Raw genomic sequence first — 20,792 nt, forward strand, 5'->3', positions numbered from 1 at the left:
ATGTGAATCAAAGCACAAATCTGGATCAAACATAACTTCTAGTTTCCTGATGATTTTTCTGAAAGCAAGGGTGATACCATCCAGAGTAGCTATATAATTAAATAATGCATCTCCTTGGTGTTTAGGGCTAAGTATTACAACTTTTGTTTTATCTGAGTTTAATAGGAAAAAATTGTGGGTCATTCAGGTTTTTATTTCCTTAAAACATACTTGGAGTTTAGTTGGCTGTTGAGTTTCCTCTGGTTTCATAGATAAGTATAACTGGGTATCGTCTGACATGTGTTGATAGTGACCATATCCTGTATTTAGGTCTAATTTCGAGAACACTGCATCATTGAGATTATGCACAATGTCATCCTCTGTTGGTGAAATGTGTCGTTCTCTGAGCACAGCAATGTTGGTTATCAACACAGATTCAACTTCTACCTTCTCAATGATATCTTGGTCTTCAAGGAGTTGTAGTTCCTGTTCCATCTTTTTTCAAAAGTGAAAGGGAATGTGGCGGGTGTAGTTGTATGACACAGTTTTAACGTTGGAGTTGAAGATTTGAAGCTTCGTCTTGAGGGAGATTTTTTTACTTTTCCAAATTTTGTTTAAGATGTTGAATGTTGTTCTTGCTTTCCCAATTCTTGTCTTCACGTCCTCCTCTGTCCCACCATCAACAGCTATCACATTTCCCAGGTAGGTGAATTTGTCAACATCTTCCAGCGTCTGGTCCCCGATGGTTATTGGGTCCATGTTCTTGGTGTTTATCCGCATTACTTTGGTTTTTGGTCCATTTATTTTGAGTCCAAGTCCAGCTGCAGTTTTTCCTAGCAGTTTGGATTTGTCCTGCATCTGTTGGTGGCTATGGGAGAGTAGTGCGATGTCATCCGCAAAGTCAAGGTCCTCCAGATGTTCTGTCAGACTCCACTGGATGCCAGTCCTTTTATTGTGGGTTGATTGTACCATGATCCAGTCAATGCACAGAAGGAAGAGGAAAGGGGAAAGCAGGCAGCCCTGTTTCACGACGGTGAGCACTTTGAATTTTTCTTGTGCGCATCCCTGGAAGAGTACGTTGCATTGCATGTCCCAGTACATGTTCTTAATGATGTTGATATACTTTGGGGGGATTCCATAGTGTGCCATGAGTTTCCATAGCATTTCACGGTCTACACTGTCAAATGCCTTTTCAAAGTCTATGAAATTGACATAAACAGGTGTTTGCCATTCTATGGACTGCTCAATAATGATCCTGAGGCTAGCAATTTGGTCGCTGCATGATCTTTCATTCCTGAAATCAGCTTGGTTTTCTCTCAGTTCATCATCAACCCCCTTACACAGTCTCTCCAAGATGATGCGGCTGAACACTTTGCCTGGTGTTGATAGCAACATGATCCCTCAGTAGCTGTTGCAATCCCTGAGGTTTCCTTTCTTTGGTATGACAGAAATGAGCCCATCCTTCCAGTCTGTTGGTATGTTTCCTTCTTCAATCAATCAATCAAATTTTATTTGTATAGCCCATATTCACAAATCACAATTTGTCTCATAGGGCTTTAACAAGGTGTGACATCCTCTGCCCTTAACCCTCAACAAGAGTAAGGAAAAACTACTAAAAAAACCTTTTAACAGGGTAAAAAGAATGTAGAAACCTCAGAGAGAGCCACATGTGAGGGATCCCTCTCCCAGGACGGACAGAAGTGCAATGGATGTCAAGTGTAAAGGAGAACATCAAGATAAAGGTTTTAGCAGCATTGATAAGGGTAAACAATCCATATGGTCTTTATTAGCTGGTGGAGCATGGTGGTTGAGGTGTCGAGATTCGCTTGTAGAGCCTCTGATGGGATGTCATCTGGCCCTGCTGCTTTGCCACATCGCAATGCCTTGATGTCCTTCCTCACCTCAGATCTTGTTGGGGGGGCACAGTTGATGTCAAGCGTGTGCGTGGCTGGTGGGATCTCTACCTTTTGGGCAGGGGGCTGTCTGTTGAGCAGCTCCCTAAAGTGTTCTGTTCACCTTTGATGTTGTTCTTCCTTGGTGATGAGGAGTCGTCCCTGTTTGTCCCTGATCTGAGTGTTTGTCTGCCTAAACTTTCCAGCTAGTTTCTTGGTGGTCATGTAGAGTTCTTTGAGGTTGTTTTTTCAGCTGCTTCCTCTGCTTCCTGTGCCAAATTCTCGATGTAGTTCCGCTTGTCACATTTTGCACTTTTCTTCACCTCTTTATTTCCTGTTTCATATTCTTTGTGAGCTGCTGCCTTTTTTGCTCGGGTTTTGCTTTTGTATAGTGTGTCTTTTTTTGCCCTCCTTTCTTCAATTTTCTTCTGTGTGTTTGTTGATAACCAAGGTTTATGGTTTTTTGTTTTTCTCCCCACTACTTCTAGGCATGCCTCCTTCCATATGTTTTTCAGGTCGTTCCAGTGCTCTTCCACTGATTTGTGCTCTTCTTCTTGCAGGGCTTGGAACCTGTTCTGTAAGGTGGTCTGGTACAGTTCGGTTGTTCATGCTAATCTCTCACCGTTTTCGTTCATGCAGCCGATTCCATGTTTCCCCATTACCAGTTGGTATCCACTGTTGTTGTTTCCCACCTTTGCGTTCATGTCGCCCATAAGTAGAGTGATGTCTTTTTCTTTCCTGGCCTGGAGTAGCTGTTGTAGTTGGTTATAGAAAATGTCCTTTGTTTCCTCCTCAGTGTTGTTGGTGGGTGCATAACACTGTATGAGTTGGAGGTTGATTCTTTTCATAAGTGTTCCTATCCATCAGATTCACTGTGTAATTTAGGACATCTGAAGGCTTGCCAGCAATCCATATTTTTGTTAATGGCAGTCTGACGGTTTTTGTTGCTTGTGTGACGTAAACATATTTATCATCCGTGCTTGAGTCGGCTGTGGTGACATGATCTACTGAGTTCACCTCTTAATTACTGCGCATGTGTTGGCATTCTGTGAACCCTTTGATACACAACATGGGTCAAAGGTGACCCAACTCAGTTTTTATTTTCTATATCTTTGTAGTCAATTCATTTTGTCTTCATTTAGTATTTCAGGTATTACTCAATTAACTTTTGATCATCACAAATCCTTTTTTCTTTTTTACTTTTTGAATAAATAAAAAAAAGGTCCTGGGCAGCTCCACCGGATGTTGTGGCTTCGTGTTCTTCCCTGAGTGGAGGGATGCTCAGTCCAGTAAAACCCATTTCTACTCAATCTATTGGACCAGGTCTCAGTTTCCTCTTCAGAGGACTTATCAGATGAGTCTTCTATGTCATCAAATGAGCCCTCTTCATTTAGGAGAGCTGGATTCCAAGACACACCCATATTTCGAGTTTTATTTTATTGATCCATTTATGGCTTCTAGCTAGAAAAGAATATGTCAACAGCTAGCTAATAGCTAGCTAAAAGGCTAGTATTGTACATATTTCTCTTTCTCACTAGTAACGGATTATAAAAAAGGACTTGAATACATCAGATGTGCAAAAGCAGCTGAGTGAAATGTATCGTAGGTGTTCCGTAGTGAATACATATTGTATGAGTAATTTTTTTACCCATGTGTAAAATTGATGTAGAAATATAACATTTATGTTTGTTCCTAAAGTAAGAAAGGCAAAATAAAAATATTGATTTGTGGTAATCAAAAACAAGATATTTATTGAATACCTGGAGTATTAAATGATGAAATAAATTTATTTTAAATATATAGCAAAAAACGTAGGAAATTAATACTATTACTAATATATTAATATTGATTCACCCATGTTGTGCATTAGAAGGGGTTTGCACACCTTGTGTATCAAAGGGTTAAGGAGGACATCTGGCGGATTTCTGCTGAACTGCTGAATAGAGACTGTGTTGAACAGCTTTAAGGAAGAGCAGACCAAAATACTCGAGGCAAACATCCCTGACACTCAAGTAGCAGTACTACTGAAGAGACTGTCACCAGTCAACACGTCAGTGTCTATAAATTAGATATAAGAGGGACAAATACTGTAGTAGTACACTGCTAGGTGTTCAGCAGGGGCTGACTGGGACAATAATTGAGGCGGGGAATTTAACTCCATTCCAGGCCACCCTTTTTACGCATTGAAGCAGACGCGACATTTTGTAGGCTTACCCTATTGAAAAGAAGCTTATCCAAAACCATATTATGTGGTTTTTATACATGTGTATATACATTTCAATCTCTTATATATGTATAAAGCAATACAAATCTAATGTGTGAAGAAGCTGAAAGTTGAAATAAAGAATAAATCCAGTCTGTTCTTTTGTCTTTATTCAAAGCTGATGGAGACAAAGTGAAACTCATGTGAAAGAATAACTGAGGCAGTTTTCCTCCTGAAACTCCACAAACCTCCGTGTTCATGTTCAGTCTCTGTCTTTTCAGGGCAGATCACAGAAATACTCAAGTTCTAATAAAAGTGCTCTTTTAAAATGACACATTTCTCATTGTCTGTCATTTCAGTTTTCTCCTGATGTTCAGATTTCCACTCGACCGTGATGAAATCAAATACTTCTTATTCACCATTTGCAGAGTTTGATCTCACGCATCAATCATTAAACTTCCTCAGCAGATCCAGTGTGTTTGGATTTATTCCAAATGAAGTCAGTTTTCTCTGTGAAGTGAACGAGTCTGACGACAGCTCAGCTGTATTCTCTCTAGGCTGAATAAATGTATTCAGTGTTTTTGTGTTACAAGACAGCAAAGAGAGACTCACAAAACTTTACTTTCCAATTGCATATGAACCATTTACAGTTTTATTTACCATCATAAGTTCACTATGGCCCAAATGTTTTCCTTATGACGGGATCATAGGCATTCTCCAATGACTCTTATTTAAATACACTAACATCCATAAGAACATTTAAAATTTACCTATTGTTACTCCATCAAAATACAAAATATTTTTTGTGAGTTATGAACTTCTATGGTGTAAAAGCATCAGTGCATATACTAGACAAATGACGACTGCCTTTGCAAATCAGTGGCAGTTTCTGTTGCCACTGGAAGTGCCTCTATGAGCTCCCGCATGCCACGATTTGAGCTTGTTATCTCTCAAGCGCGAACCGATCTACAGGAAATGACATCGCGAGAAGGTTAGAGGTCAACCAACAAAAACATAACTCAATCAAAGTAAAAATCCCCAAAAGAAATGTATATAAAACAGATATATACATGGAAAACAACAGCAAAACATCAACTAAAGTGGATTTTTGGTGAAATATAAACTAATTACATTAATACATCGGTTACATGTGGATAGAAGTTCCAACAGTGAAATACCTGAAATAAAATGTAGAGAAAGACATTTGTTTCATGGTCACAGGACCTGATGCAGGCTGGTTGTGTTTGAGAGCAGGAAGAAGTTGACGTTTTTTCAGGCTTTACTGCATTTCACGGAGGCCTGTTCATACCTGTTGTTAAGAGGAGCATTTAGTAAGAGGCAGAGTATGTTATCCTACATTCACAACATAGAGTAACAATTAAAGTCAATTCAAATAGATGCATTCAATAATAATAAATCATATCTTTATTTATAAAGCACATCTCAAAACAAAGTGCACAAAATGCTTCACAAATAAAGAAAAACTTGTCGGGGTGTGACCGACGCCTCTTCCTGGGTCTCCTGTGTCTGATTTAAATAACACATTTAAATATAAACAAAACAATTAAGGAAAGAAATTAAAATCCTTAATGATAAATTAAAATCAAACAAATGAAAAACAAAACAATCCTCCATATGTTCATCATATTATCCAATAGATCTAAAGAGATTACATGTGTAATATTCTGACATCTTCACCCAACGTTGTTGTTACGGGCCTCGACTGCTTTAAAGATGTTGGGGGGGGGGCAGTGTTGTTTATTTCTCCACACCAGGTGTTTACTCCTGGAGCACCGCCCTGCACCACCCACAGGCCAAGACAGTGATCCACGTTCCACTGGCTCCTCCTCCAATGTCATCAGTGACCTATACGGCTCTCTAGTCTTCGTGACCGAAGGAATAAAAGGAATCCTGTTTGATGTTGAGGGGGTGGCTGAGATTTAATGTGATCAGTCCGCCTCGTGCCACTTGCTGTATTATATTGACTTGTATATGAGGGTTCTCTGAGTGGCCGTAGTTTAGTTTGTTATATTCTTATTTCATTGTGCACTCCACACAGTTTCCCTTTGTTATTTCACTAGTCTTTATGGTTGATGTTCTGACTGTATTTTTGGTTATGTGAAGTTTAGTTTGGGTAGCGGCTAGACAGTGTTATTTTGTTTTTGTGTGATACCGTGAGTCAGGGGAGTAGGACCAGGATTTAGGAAGAGGGCTTGTCTTTTGTTTATTTTATGTTTTGGCGTCACCCTCCGCCCCTAACCCCTAATTTTTTCAATAAAAGGCTGCTTTGCCAGATTCTACCGGTGCTGTGTTACTTCCCTTCCTCCTAGCTCTAATCTGGGTTGTAACAGTTGTCCTCTAACACCCACAGGTGGATTAATACATATTGATTTATCTTCAGTTCAGGATCTGTGTGGGTGGAGGTGGAGCACGTGGAACATGGTGACCAGCAAACACTCAGACACACTGTAGCTGGGCGTTTCCTAACACTCCTTGTTTATTGCTATGATACGCTCCAACGTTAAAGCCAGGCTGTACGGAGATTATTCTATCATACATGAATCCAAAAGAGGCCACTAGCACCTGAACAGTCACTCATTTGTTTGGAGAAGGTCCTGCATTTTATTTGGCATAAAGTCAACTCAGTCAGGATCACAGTACTACAAGCTGGATCCTCATGGACAGATATTCTACGTAAAAGACAAGAAAAACAATGGATTAATACACTAGGAACAAAGCGTCCTTGGGGTTTGAATGACAAGTGAGGAGTACCTTATGTCCTTGGATGACCCGTGCACTACATGGGACCTGAAAATGTCAGGTTCCTGGATATTTTTGTATTCACCTAACCCTAATGTTATGTCATTGATGTAAAGATTTGTTTGTTTTTTTATTGAAGAATTTGTGGTAGGAAACTGAAGCATACAGAGGAAATGACCAGTAGCACAGTAACATGTAGTCAGAAAGAGGGCGGAGCTAACCACTGTATTATCATGGTCATCCATGCACTTGGTTGTAGATGCTTGAAGACATTTTACTTCTCATCTGAAAAGCTCCTTCCAAATTCTTGTATAACTGAGAATCTTCACAAACATATTCCCAAAGTGTAAACATTCTACTTCTTTATACCCCACTTGCTTGGTTAGAGGAAATAAAAAATTTCTTCCACCATTTTCTGTTTTGTCTCTTGGTCTCTACGCTCTGAGACCTCTGATTCATCGTCTGAGACCTCAGAACTAAATTCATGGTCCTATGATTTAGAGTCATCATCCCATAGACCAGGGGTTGGCAACCTTTTTGACAAGTGCCAATGTGAAATTTTCTTGTTAATTAGTGTGCCATATCAAAAAAATGTTATATTAGGTTTTATTATTGAACCACATTAATATTTCCAACAGACATGCCATTTTATTCCATCCATATTGGCATCCAGCCTATGGCACATTACTGGTTTTGCTGATGTTCTCCATTACGCATCTCACTTGGGACGTGGGACTTCTGTCCGTCCCTTACATGTGGCTCTCTCTAGGTTTCTATGTTTTTTCCCTGTTTAGTAGTTTTTCCTTACTCTTGTTGAGGGTTAAGGGCAGAGGATGTCACACCTTGTTAAAGCCCTATGAGACAAATACAATTTGATTGATTAATTGCTCAGTGCAGGCAGGTGAATTTTTTCTTTGACTTTATTCTCTTGTCTACCTCATTCTGTTGTCTGCTGCTGTAACAAGGGCATTTCCCCCGGTGTGGGATCAATAAAGTTTTATCTTATCGTATCTTATAACCTATAAGATATACCTATTATTTTAATTATAATATTGCTTTCCCATAGGTTTTCTTGTGAGTTATTAGTTAACTAGCCACTGACAGCAGTTCAACAACCAGCCCTGCATGTGGTCACTATACATCACCAACTTCTGGTCCAATGTATACTACACTAAACAACACCTGAATTGGCTTTTTGAGGGCTTTAATTATACATGCTTCTGTGCTATGTCTCCACACAATGGATCTGAAAGACTGTACAGCGTTTAATGTCCTGCAGTCTCCGAGCCCGAGTGTGTCATCTTCGGCTAGCGCTAGTAGCCCCTCGCTAGCACCTCCAGTAGAGCTAGGAAGAGCGAGCCGCGACACACCGTTCTCGCTGGCATTCAAGGGAAAGCTGACTAACATTCCACTGTGTTGTTATTTATTATTATTATATTAGATTTGTCTCTTCCCAGTGGGGAGAGAACAGGTGCATTCAGTAAGTGAGTTTTAAAGAGTTTTAAACATATAATTAAATAGCATTAATAACATTATATAATATTTAGTTATTATTCATAACATTATTATTTCAAATGTAAATCAAATATAGTCATCAAAATATCTAAGTCAGAAAAAAAGTATTTACTGAAATAAATGACCCCCAAACTTAGTCATCAGTAGGTGTTTTCATCACCATAGTAACCAGATGCTAAGATTTGAAATAGAAGCTGATTTTGATTGACAGGGACATTCCCTCAATACCCCCATTGTTGCTGTGACAACAGGATGATTTTGATTGGACAATTTTAATAGGAGACCCCTGATTGGCTGTTGATTGCCTTAAATACTGTTAAAGTTTAAGACAGTTTCTATTGCACTCTGACCTTGACTGAGGTAAGTCATGTCTCACTCGCTCTCTGTATTTACCCAGCATGCTAACCGATACAATTCAGACTCATAATTTAAGTTTGAAATGAGACCGCTGTATAATATGAAGTTGCTGCTGTTACCTGCTGCTGTTAAATGTTGATAATGTGCTGGTTTCTGTTGCTTCTATGACAAATGTGGGAATATTGTTGCTGGCTTGTTTTGTGTTTTCTGCTGCTTATCTTTGATTCCTGTGGTATTCTTGTCATTTTATGTTGTGATACGTGATAATGAATGAGTGATACGTGATAGCGTGATGCTAAGTAGCGTTAGGTCTCCTAGGCCAGGCATTGTGGAAAACACATCTTTAGCACCAGGATATTTTCACATTCCACATCTTATTCTACCAAACAATGTGATTTTTGTAACAGTGGGAAGATTAACCTTGGTATTTAACTATAGTATTGTAGAGAAAGTAATAAAAAAACAACTCCCATCACTGCCAATCAAATTCAGATTCAAATTCATATCAAAGCATCTGGTTGGCATGGTGATTGATGAGGGAAGTTTTCCCAGTCATTTATTTCAGAAAATGCTTTTTTTTTACTGGTGAGTTTTAATTGGTTTATGGGGAGTTTGAATGTGTTTAAGGACAAGTTGACGGGAGCTTAAGCTAATGCTAGGAGCACATTACATGAGGTGTGTAGCTCCTTTAAGGAAAAACCAATCCCTCTCCATTGGGTCTAATGTTATTTCAGAGAAAACATTTCTTGAAGGAGCATCAACTCGCATAACTCGCTCCCACGGTCCCATTTTTTTACTCTCACAAATCCCAAATATATCTGTGTGTTCGGCAACGTCTTGGGATTCTCACGGTGTCTTTATTTCACAGATAGGACTTATAGTTTTTTAATTATAGTTGTTTGAGTGCTGCACTCAGAGTTTAGATTTGTCTCTTCCCAGTGGGGAGAGAACAGGTGCATTCAGTTGAGTTTCCATGGCAACCAGATACACACATAGCAGGAGGGGAGTCTCTCTCTCTCTCTCTCTCTCTCTCTCTCTCTCTCTCTCTCTCTGGAGTGTGGTGGAGTGTGTGTGAGCTGAGAGCTGGTTGCGGTTAATGAGCGGTTTGTGCGATTTTGGTTTATTTGTTGATAATTCTGTTTATAGATATAGTGTATTGTCGGTTATAGGGTCGTGGTGTTGTGGTGTACACGGAGGAGGTGTTAGGTGGTGCGTGTGTGTGAGTGTTTGCAGTCGGCCGCGGGCCGGTGTGCTAAACGCCATGGACCTCACCAGGTTAACCCGCTCCGGCCTTCCCGTGCTCGGTGGAGGAGTGCAGCCTGGCCGTGGGGGGGGGGTAGAGGGGCACAGCAGCGTGAAGTCCACTGCGAGGATGAACAACGCGGTTGTCATCTTTCTAGACAGTGTAGAGAAGGCGAACACGGTGGTGGCGACCGGGATCGAAGTGAGCGATACCTTCGTATCGGTTCTGCCTCTCGCCACACCGGCGGTTAAAGTGACTCTGTCCAACGTCCCCCCGTTCATTAGAGACGAGACTCTGATAAGAGAACTGTCCAGACACGGAAAGATAGTGTCTCAAGTAAAGAAAGTGTCCTCAGGATGCAGGTCCCCTCTGCTAAAACACGTGGTGTCCCACAGAAGGCATCTATTTATGATTCTGAACAACTGGACTGAGGACCTGAACCTGGTGTTTAAACTCAGAGTGGAAGAGTTTGACTACGTGATTTTACGTCAGGTGAGTGAGGAGGGGACAGGGGAGGTCCCAAAGGAAGGTCAGGTGAGTGAGGAAGGACAGGAGGGGACAGGGGGGGTCCAACAGGTAGATCAGGTGAGTGAGGAAAGACAGGAGGGGACAGGAGGAGTCCAACAGGTAGATCAGGTAGGTGAGGGGGAACAGGAGGAGACAGGCGGGGTCCAACAGGGCCAAGTAAGTGATATTGACATGGAGAGAGATGAGGAGGTGCTTAAAGTTCCTCATCTGAAAAGAAAGACCAGGAGCAACAGTGGAAGCTCAAAGGCAAAGAAAGGAACAGTGAAGAAAGGAGGGAGAGGAGCAGCAGAGTCTGAGTCCAACATGGAGACCGACTCTGCTGACAGTGAATCCTCCGACTTCAGGACAGGAAGCCAGAAGAGCACAAGAAGCTACAGTGCGGGGAAGATAAAAGTGTTTCTCCAGAAAACAAAGAATATGAAAGGATTGAAAATAGAAGATTATTTCTCTGATAAAGAGCAGCTCTCAAACTCTGCCCGGCTGCACATGAGCAGCAAAGGCAGAGGAGGCTTCACCGACCAGGAAATATATAGACTCAAAAAGATTGTTCAAAAAGTTAGGCAAGAGAAAAACAACGATGAAGATGATGAATAAAGTTTTACATCCTGATTATCAATCAGTCCTGTTTTTGTGTGGGGTTTTTATATTTTACAACATGAGTCTTTTAAACATTAGCTCTTTGAATATAAACGGAGCCAGAGACGCGGTGAAGAGGTCCCTGATGTTCCAGCAGATAAAACTTAAAAGAACTGAAGTGGTGTTTGTACAAGAAACACATAGTGACTCTAAAAATGAGAATGACTGGAAAAAAGAGTGGGAGGGGCAGGTGGTCCTGAGCCACCTAAGCACAACCAGTGGGGGGGTGGGCATCATCTTCTTCAAGAGTTTCACACCAGAGTCTTTGGAAGTGGAGGAGGTGGTGGAGGGCAGACTACTGGTGGTGAGGGCAAAGGTTGAGCAGTTTTATTTAGTTTTTAGAAATGTTTATGCTCCGGTCTCAGGACCCGACAGAGTCTGTTTTTTAAAGGTTTTAGACACAGTTTTAAGCAAAGTTAAAGTAGATGATTTTTAATTTTTAGGAGGAGATTTTAATTGTAGAGAAAATGATGTTTTAGACAGGAACCACCTAGAGCCCCACAGAGCATTGCAGCGTGCACTGAGGCAGCTGCTGCAGGCTCATGAACTTTGTGATGTGTGGAGAAGGATGAATGACAATAAAAGACAATACACCTGGACTCATTGCCGAGGGAATCTAATTTCCATGGCGAGATTGGACCGTTTTTATTGTTTTAAACATAATTTTAGCATCTTCAGAAAGTGCAGTATACTCCCGGTAGGTTTTACGGACCACGCGCTGGTTGTGTGCAGCGTTTTTATCTCTAAATTAAAGTCCAGAAGTGCATACTGGCATTTTAACACGTCTCTTTTATGTGATGCACATTTTAAGGATGTTTTTAAGTTTTTCTGCAGCGGTTTTAAAGAAAGAACAAATGATTTTATTTCTTTAAAACTGTGGTGGGACTATGGGAAGGTGGAGATAAAGCAGCTCTGTCAACAGTATACTCTCAATGTTACAAGAGACATTACCAGATCTATGGAGGATCTAGAGACGGAAATTGTGGAGTTGCTGAATTTAATAGATTCCACTGGAAATCGAGATCATATTAAAGATCTCAAGTCTAAAAAATCTGCTCTTACAGACCTACTGGGCACTAAGGCTCAGGGGGCGCTGGTCAGATCAAGGTTCCAGACGGCAGCGCTCATGGATGCACCATCGAAATTCTTCTTTGGACTGGAGAAGAAGAACGGACAAGGCCGACTCATCCACACGCTGCGATCTCCTGAAGGAGAGGAACTCAGTGACAGCAAGGAGATCCTGAGGAGAGCCCCGAGTTTTTATAATGATCTGCACAGAAGTGAATACACCGAGAACATTGCCATATATGAATCTTTCTGTGGAGAGCTGCCCAAAGTCCCTGAAGACGTGAACACTGGGTTGGATGGCCCCCTGTCGATACAAGAACTCTACACGGCCCTGCAGAGCATGGAGGGGGGAAAGGCCCCTGGCATCGACGGGATTCCGGTAGAGTTTTTTAAAGAGTTCTGGAACGAGATGGGGGAAGATCTTTTATCTGTTTTTAACGAGAGTTTTAGAGACTTGGTGTTGCCGATAAGCTGCAGGAGGGCGGTAATAACTCTCCTGCCAAAAAAAGGAGACTTACAGGAGATCAAAAACTGGCGTCCTGTGTCCCTCTTATGCACGGATTACAAGATCCTTTCTAAAGCGCTGGCAAACCGTCTGCGAGAGGTGATGGAGGAAGTGATTCACCAAGACCAGACCTACTGTGTGCCTGGTAGGTCTATCCTGGACAATGTGTCCTTAATTCGAGATATTGTTGACTTCTCTAGTTCATTAGGCATAAAAACTGGTCTCATTTCTCTAGACCAGGAAAAGGCTTTTGACCGGGTTGAGCACCTTTACCTCTGGAAGACTCTGGAGAGGTTTGGCCTCAGCCCATGTCTCATAGCTATGATCCAGGTTTTGTATCAGGACATTGAGAGTGTACTGAAGATTAATGGAGGCCTGAGTGCACCTTTTAAAGTGCACAGGGGGGCGAGACAGGGCTGCTCGCTCTCAGGGATGTTATACGCACTTTCGATTGAACCAATGCTAAATAAGATAAGAGCTAACATTGAGGGTTTGATTTTAAATGATTTTAAAAAGAGCCACATTGTATCAGCATATGCAGACGACATCCTCGTCTTTGTAAAAAATCTGAAGGATATCCAAGAACTCGGAAAAATTGTCAGTGATTTTAAAACCATGTCAGCTGCCAGAGTGAACTGGGGGAAAAGTGAAGCGCTGGAAGTTGGGAGGGGGGGCTACCCAGTCTGCCGGGGGGGTTGAAGTGGAGAAGAGATGGTCTCAAGTACCTGGGGGTATATGTCGGCAATGAGTCCATAGTTCAGAAGAACTGGGAGGGGGTGGCTGAGAAAATACAAGGGAGGCTTAACAAGTGGAAATGGCTGAAACCACAGTTATCGTACAGAGGCAGAACATTGATAATTAACAACCTAGTAGCTTCTGCTCTGTGGCATCGACTCGCATGCATGGAACCACCGAAAGGACTCACACAAAAACTACAAACCATTTTAACAGATTTCTTTTGGGACAGGTTACACTGGGTGCCCCAGTGTGTGTTGTTTTTACCAAAGGAGGAGGGGGGGCAAGGGCTGGTGCACATTCAAAGCAGGGTAGCCACTTTTAGATTACAGTTTATCCAAAAGTATCTTGCAGGTCCACAGAATGTTGTTTGGAGACAAGTGGCAAGCAGCATCCTGAGGGGGACAACTGGTTTGGTTTTAGACATGGCACTGTTCTTAATGGATTTTAAGCTTTTAAAACTGTACGGATTATCTCCTTTTTATCAGTCACTTTTTAAGACATGGAACCTTTTTAAATGGAAAAGGCTGGAACCTGCAAACTCACTGCACTGGCTATTGGAAGAGCCGTTAATAAATGGAGCCAGGCTGGATGTCCAGAGCAGCTCAACACCAGGCCTCACCAGTATGCTGTGCACCACCGGAGCTGTAACCCTGAGGAAGATAGTCGATGCAGCAGGTCCTGGACTGACTGACATCCCGGCTGTGGCTTCTCTCATCGGACAGAGGTCCATGCGACAGGCAGGAAACATTTTAAACTTATGGATTAAGAGACTCACAGACGAGGAGGTAAAGATGCTACAGGAGTACAGGACTGGAACAGAAACCCCCGACGACAGCGACCCTTTCCCAGAGTTGGGTTTTACTCCGAATCTGGACGGGCTCAAAGGACCTTTTTTAAATAAAACTGACTGGAAACAGGTAGAACTGCACACAGCCAAAGGAAGAGCCATGTATGAATGTTGTGTTTTAACCCTGAACAGAAGCAAACTGGATGTGAGGACTGACACGGTGTGGAGGAGAAGACTGGATGTGGACAGCAAGGTCAAACCAGTCTGGAGGGTTTTATACAAACCACCATTGAAGAAAAGGACTGGTGACCTGCAATGGAGGATTTTACACGGTGCCATCGCGGTCAACAGTTTTATTTCTATCATCAACCCAACCGTCAAATGCAGTTGTCCATTTTGTGGAGAAGCAGAGACAGTTTTTCATGCTTTTTATGACTGTAGAAGACTCTGTTACCTTTTTAACACACTTCAGAATGTTTTTAAACAGTTTGATGAGCCGTGGAGTAAGAGTGCCTTCATCCTAGGAGTTGGATATAGAAAGTCCAACCCTAGCAAGTGGAAATTGTTAAACTGGATAGTAGGGGAAGCCAAACTGTCCATCTACAGCAGCAGAAAAAACAGAGTAGAGGACAGGGCAGGACAAGAAGCACTTCCTGTTTTTATCTCGCTGCTGAAGGCCAGAGTCTGGGTAGATTTTAGGTTTTTTAAAGAAATGAAGAACATGGGTGGCTTCATCAAACAGTGGTGTTTTAATGACGTAATATGTTCTGTGATTGACAATGTTTTAATATTTAATATTATTTTCTAGGTAGGTTTTAATATTGTTCTGAACTGTACTGCACAGATCCACTTATTGTCATGGAAACATTGACAGTAGTTTTGTATAAATTTTGAAAATAAAGGTTTTAAAAAATCAAAAAAATCTCTCTCTCTCTGTGTCTCTCTCTCTTAAACCAGCCAGTCTGTCTCTCTTTCTCTGTCTTTCTCTCTCTCTGTGTCTCACTCTCTGGGTGTCTCTGTGTCTCTCTCACTCTCTGGGTCTCTCTGTGTGTCTCTCTCTCTGTGTCTCTCTGTGTGTCTCACTCTTTCTGTGTCTCTCTCTCTCTCTTAAACCAGCCAGTCTGTCTCTCTCTATCTCTCTGTGTCTCACTCTCTGGGTGTCTCTGTATGTCTCACTCTCACTTAAACCAGCCAGTCTGTCTCTCTCCCTCTCTCTCCTTCTCTCTGTGTGTCTCTCTTTGGGTCTCTCTGTGTGTCTCTCTCTCTCTGTGTCAATTGTTTTATATTGAATGTTTGTCAATAGATCAATTTCACCTAAATCTTACACACTATTTCATCCTGTCACCTGCAGACAAACGTCATTTGACTTCTAGATCCAGACGAGAACGGAAACTTCTTGTGAGAACGATCCTCGACGACCACAAACCAACACAAAGACAACAAACTACTCAGCAGATAAGAGAAAATAGAGCATCAACTGTTCCAAGAGCTTCATCAACAAATAGATCTGCTCTCTGTTGTAAACATGCAGCAACCAGACATTGTGTTGAGCCTCAGAGCCGAACTCCTCCAAGCCAACAGGGAGATTATGGCTCTTAAAAATGGAAACTTGTCTCTGAAGGAGCAGGTGGAGCAGCTGGATCACCAGCTAAAAGACAAAGATGGTCTCATAAAGAAGGAGACCAAGAAGTGTCAGGCCAAGGCTAGGAGTATGGAGGCAAGTCTGCACCAGGAGCCACCTCAGCCTGAGACAAGCTGGAGCAGAGAGGTGGAGGTGGAGGTGGAGGTGGAGAAGGAGAAGGAGAAGGAGAAGGAGATCCAGGCTCTGAAGGAGCAGGTGGAGCAGCTGCAACATCAGTTGAATGACAAAGATGGTCTCATAAAGAAAGAGACCACGAAACAGCGTGCTTGCTTGAGGGCCTACATTGACTGCATGGCCGAGCTCACTGAGTGTCAGGCCAAGTCCAAGAGTATGGAGGCAAGTCTGCACCAGGAGCCACCTCAGCCTGAGACAAGCTGGAGCAGAATGTTGGAGGTGGAGAAGGAGAAGGAAAAGGAGATCCAGGCTCTGAAGGAGCAGGTGGAGTAGCTGGAACACCAGCTAAAAGACAAAGATGGTCTCAATCAATCAATCAAATTTTATTTGTATAGCCCATATTCACAAATCACAATTTGTCTCATAGGGCTTTAACATGGTGTGACATCCTCTGCCCTTAACCCTCAACAAGAGTAAGGAAAAACTACTTAAAAACCCTTTTAACAGGGAAAAAAGAAGGTAGAAACCTCAGAGAGAGCCACATGTGAGGGATCCCTCTCCCAGGACGAACAGAAGTGCAATGGATGTCAAGTGTAAAGGAGAACATCAAGATAAAGGTTTTAGCAGCATTGATAAGGGTAAACAATCCATATGGTCTTTATTAGCTGGTGGAGCATGGTGGTTGAGGTGTCGAGATTCGCTTGTAGAGCCTCTGATGGGATGTCATCTGGCCCTGCTGCTTTGCCACATCGCAATGCCTTGATGTCCTTCCTCACCTCAGATCTTGTTGGGGGGGCACAGTTGATGTCAAGCGTGTGCGTGGCTGGTGGGATCTCTACCTTTTGGGCAGGGGGCTGTCTGTTGAGCAGCTCCCTAAAGTGTTCTGTTCACCTTTGATGTTGTTCTTCCTTGGTGGTGAGGAGTCGTCCCTGTTTGTCCCTGATCTGAGTGTTTGTCTGCCTAAACTTTCCAGCTAGTTTCTTGGTGGTCATGTAGAGTTCTTTGAGGTTGTTTTTTCAGCTGCTTCCTCTGCTTCCTGTGCCAAATTCTCGATGTAGTTCCGCTTGTCACATTTTGCACTTTTCTTCACCTCTTTATTTCCTGTTTCATATTCTTTGTGAGCTGCTGCCTTTTTTGCTCGGGTTTTGCTTTTGTATAGTGTGTCTTTTTTTGCCCTCCTTTCTTCAATTTTCTTCTGTGTGTTTGTTGATAACCAAGGTTTATGGTTTTTTGTTTTTCTCCCCACTACTTCTAGGCATGCCTCCTTCCATATGTTTTTCAGGTCGTTCCAGTGCTCTTCCACTGATTTGTGCTCTTCTTCTTGCAGGGCTTGGAACCTGTTCTGTAAGGTGGTCTGGTACAGTTCGGTTGTTCATGCAAATCTCTCACCGTTTTTGTTCATGCAGCCGATTCCATGTTTCCCCATTACCAGTTGGTATCCACTGTTGTTGTTTCCCACCTTTGCGTTCATGTCGCCCATAAGTAGAGTGATGTCTTTTTCTTTCCTGGCCTGGAGTAGCTGTTGTAGTTGGTTATAGAAAATGTCCTTTGTTTCCTCCTCAGTGTTGTTGGTGGGTGCATAACACTGTATGAGTTGGAGGTTGATTCTTTTCATAAGTGTTCCTATCCATCAGATTCACTGTGTAATTTAGGACATCTGAAGGCTTGCCAGCAATCCATATTTTTGTTAATGGCAGTCTGACGGTTTTTGTTGCTTGTGTGACGTAAACATATTTATCATCCGTGCTTGAGTCGGCTGTGGTGACATGATCTACTGAGTTCACCTCTTAATTACTGCGCATGTGTTGGCATTCTGTGAACCCTTTGATACACAACATGGGTCAAAGGTGACCCAACTCAGTTTTTATTTTCTATATCTTTGTAGTCAATTCATTTTGTCTTCATTTAGTATTTCAGGTATTACTCAATTAACTTTTGATCATCACAAATCCTTTTTTCTTTTTTACTTTTTGAATAAATAAAAAAAAGGTCCTGGGCAGCTCCACCGGATGTTGTGGCTTCGTGTTCTTCCCTGAGTGGAGGGATGCTCAGTCCAGTAAAACCCATTTCTACTCAATCTATTGGACCAGGTCTCAGTTTCCTCTTCAGAGGACTTATCAGATGAGTCTTCTATGTCATCAAATGAGCCCTCTTCATTTAGGAGAGCTGGATTCCAAGACACACCCATATTTCGAGTTTTATTTTATTGATCCATCTATGGCTTCTAGCTAGAAAAGAATATGTCAACAGCTAGCTAATAGCTAGCTAAAAGGCTAGTATTGTACATATTTCTCTTTCTCACTAGTAACGGATTATAAAAAAGGACTTGAATACATCAGATGTGCAAAAGCAGCTGAGTGAAATGTATCGTAGGTGTTCCGTAGTGAATACATATTGTATGGGTAATTTTTTTACCCATGTGTAAAATTGATGTAGAAATATAACATTTATGTTTGTTCCTAAAGTAAGAAAGGCAAAATAAAAATATTGATTTGTGGTAATCAAAAACAAGATATTTATTGAATACCTGGAGTATTAAATGATGAAATAAATTTATTTTAAATATATAGCAAAAAACGTAGGAAATTAATACTATTACTAATATATTAATATTGATTCACCCATGTTGTGCATTAGAAGGGGTTTGCACACCTTGTGTATCAAAGGGTTAAGGAGGACATCTGGCGGATTTCTGCTGAACTGCTGAATAGAGACTGTGTTGAACAGCTTTAAGGAAGAGCAGACCAAAATACTCGAGGCAAACATCCCTGACACTCAAGTAGCAGTACTACTGAAGAGACTGTCACCAGTCAACACGTCAGTGTCTATAAATTAGATATAAGAGGGACAAATACTGTAGTAGTACACTGCTAGGTGTTCAGCAGGGGCTGACTGGGACAATAATTGAGGCGGGGAATTTAACTCCATTCCAGGCCACCCTTTTTACGCATTGAAGCAGACGCGACATTTTGTAGGCTTACCCTATTGAAAAGAAGCTTATCCAAAACCATATTATGTGGTTTTTATACATGTGTATATACATTTCAATCTCTTATATATGTATAAAGCAATACAAATCTAATGTGTGAAGAAGCTGAAAGTTGAAATAAAGAATAAATCCAGTCTGTTCTTTTGTCTTTATTCAAAGCTGATGGAGACAAAGTGAAACTCATGTGAGAGAATAACTGAGGCAGTTTTCCTCCTGAAACTCCACAAACTTCCGTGTTCATGTTCAGTCTCTGTCTTTTCAGGGCAGATCACAGAAATACTCAAGTTCTAATAAAAGTGCTCTTTTAAAATGACACATTTCTCATTGTCTGTCATTTCAGTTTTCTCCTGATGTTCAGATTTCCACTCGACCGTATTCACCATTTGCAGAGTTTGATCTCACGCATCAATCATTAAACTTCCTCAGCAGATCCAGTGTGTTTGGATTTATTCCAAATGAAGTCAGTTTTCTCTGTGAAGTGAACGAGTCTGACGACAGCTCAGCTGTATTCTCTCTAGGCTGAATAAATGTATTCAGTGTTTTTGTGTTACAAGACAGCAAAGAGAGACTCACAAAACTTTACTTTCCAATTGCATATGAACCATTTACAGTTTTATTTACCATCATAAGTTCACTATGGCCCAAATGTTTTCCTTATGACGGGATCATAGGCATTCTCCAATGACTCTTATTTAAATACACTAACATCCATAAGAACATTTAAAATTGACCTATTGTTACTCCATCAAAATACAAAATATTTTTTGTGAGTTATGAACTTCTATGGTGTAAAAGCATCAGTGCATATACTAGACAAATGACGACTGCCTTTGCAAATCAGTGGCAGTTTCTGTTGCCACTGGAAGTGCCTCTATGAGCTCCCGCATTCCACGATTTGAGCTTGCTATCTCTCAAGCGCGAACCGATCTACAGGAAATGACATCGCGAGAAGGTTAGAGGTCAACCAACAAAAACATAACTCAATCAAAGTAAAAATCCCCAAAAGAAATGTATATAAAACAGATATATACATGAAAAACAACAGCAAAACATCAACTAAAGTGGATTTTTGGTGAAATATAAACTAATTACATTAATACATCGGTTACATGTGGATAGAAGTTCCAACAGTGAAATACCTGAAATAAAATGTAGAGAAAGACATTTGTTTCATGGTCACAGGACCTGATGCAGGCTGGTTGTGTTTGAGAGCAGGAAGAAGTTGACGTTTTTTCAGGCTTTACTGCATTTCACGGAGGCCTGTTCATACCTGTTGTTAAGAGGAGCATTTAGTAAGAGGCAGAGTATGTTATCCTACATTCACAACATAGAGTAACAATTAAAGTCAATTCAAATAGATGCATTCAATAATAATAAATCATATCTTTATTTATAAAGCACATCTCAAAACAAAGTGCACAAAATGCTTCACAAATAAAGAAAAACTTGTCGGGGTGTGACCGACGCCTCTTCCTGGGTCTCCTGTGTCTGATTTAAATAACACATTTAAATATAAACAAAACAATTAAGGAAAGAAATTAAAATCCTTAATGATAAATTAAAATCAAACAAATGAAAAACAAAACAATCCTCCATATGTTCATCATATTATCCAATAGATCTAAAGAGATTACATGTGTAATATTCTGACATCTTCACCCAACGTTGTTGTTACGGGCCTCGACTGCTTTAAAGATGTTGGGGGGGGGGCAGTGTTGTTTATTTCTCCACACCAGGTGTTTACTCCTGGAGCACCGCCCTGCACCACCCACAGGCCAAGACAGTGATCCACGTTCCACTGGCTCCTCCTCCAATGTCATCAGTGACCTATACGGC

At 41.4% G+C, this 20,792-nt stretch overlaps 1 long non-coding RNA gene across 1 annotated transcript; it reads right to left on the bottom strand.

The window, feature by feature from the left end:
- Positions 1-9,478: 9,478 nt before the first annotated feature.
- LOC117755290 lies at positions 9,479-15,437 on the bottom strand. Its single transcript, XR_004612570.1, has 3 exons — positions 15,388-15,437; positions 14,862-14,864; positions 9,479-9,736 (listed from the first exon to the last, which is right to left on the bottom strand). It is a non-coding gene; the product is annotated as an uncharacterized LOC117755290 (long non-coding RNA).
- Positions 15,438-20,792: the final 5,355 nt, after the last annotated feature.

The sequence above is a fragment of the Hippoglossus hippoglossus genome, chromosome 21 (assembly GCF_009819705.1).
Source record: "Hippoglossus hippoglossus isolate fHipHip1 chromosome 21, fHipHip1.pri, whole genome shotgun sequence".
In the NCBI taxonomy this organism is placed as follows: domain Eukaryota; kingdom Metazoa; phylum Chordata; class Actinopteri; order Pleuronectiformes; family Pleuronectidae; genus Hippoglossus; species Hippoglossus hippoglossus.